This window comes from Aplysia californica, unplaced genomic scaffold (genome assembly GCF_000002075.1).
Source record: "Aplysia californica isolate F4 #8 unplaced genomic scaffold, AplCal3.0 scaffold00647, whole genome shotgun sequence".
Classification (NCBI taxonomy): Eukaryota; Metazoa; Mollusca; class Gastropoda; order Aplysiida; family Aplysiidae; genus Aplysia; species Aplysia californica.
The window spans coordinates 408,081-409,226 of NW_004797917.1; positions in this window are offsets into that span (position 1 = coordinate 408,081).

Here is a 1,146-nt window from a genome sequence, read left to right on the forward strand (position 1 = left end):
GTCTGTCTATCTCGCTTTTTTCCTGCACTAAAAGCCCATTGTCGTATCGATGCGCTTCTCTAACTCTAACAAAATTTCAAAAACTGAGTGTAGAGTCTATGATTTTATAGTAATGTTCCTATTTTCGTGGTTTAAAGGTGAACAACGGCCACGGCAGTTTCTCTGGGTCTGCCCCTGCCTCGCTTGCCTTCTATGTTTCCCCTGAGAGCAAGATGTTCAAAGTCTTTATGTCAAGTCAAGTGTTTTAGAAACGTATCAAATTTATCGCTTCCAACTTGTTCCCATTAGTGAGAGGGCTTCTTCCGGCAGTACATTCTCGCTTGATTTCTTTCTGTCCATGAAATTATCAACAATCTCATCGTTCTACCCCTACCTAGGAGATTTTCTCTTACTCTCGGCACATACCTTCCAAGCTGGCGACTGAAGACATCCCTGCAAAGCCGACTGGGACTGAGAAATAAGCCGCCTGTCCTAAATCTCTCACTAGGAAGCTTTTCCCTCCGTGTTCATACAATCCAATTTGCCGGCGTTTGCCATCTGGCAAAGCTTACTGACTGCTCTATCGAGAAATAAGCCACCAGTGTCCAAACTCTCTCACCCACTCACGGAAGATCGATAAGGCACGCGAGGAGAGGTCTATGGTTAGCTCAATGTATTTGTGATTTCTTCAAGGGGATGTGGGACGGTGTCAGGTTTTAAAAAAAGAAGGTAGTTTCAGGCTTAGAAGGAGGCAAAACAGGCTAAGAAAGAGGCAGGATTCAGGCTTAGGAAAAGATAGTTTCAGGCTTAGAAAGGAGGAGATTCAGGCTTAGAAAGAGACAGATGCAGGCTTAGAAAGAGACAGATTCAGCTTTAGAAAGAGACAGGAGGAAGCTGAAAGAAAGACAGACGGGGGGTTTCGGGCTATACGTTCTTACTACAATCTCTCTGACCGTCTAGGTTTCGGGGTGAGATGGCGGACTAGCTATAGCCTTGTGAGAAGATGGCTAAAACTAAAAGGTTCCTGCACAATTCTGGGTGTGCCATTATTCAGTGGGTTTGTTAATGTATCTTCAGGCAGGCGTGTAGGTGTGTATGCATTGTGTGTGCAGGCGTGTAGGTGTGTATGCATTGTGTGTGTATGTGTGTGTGTGTGTGCTTGTGTGT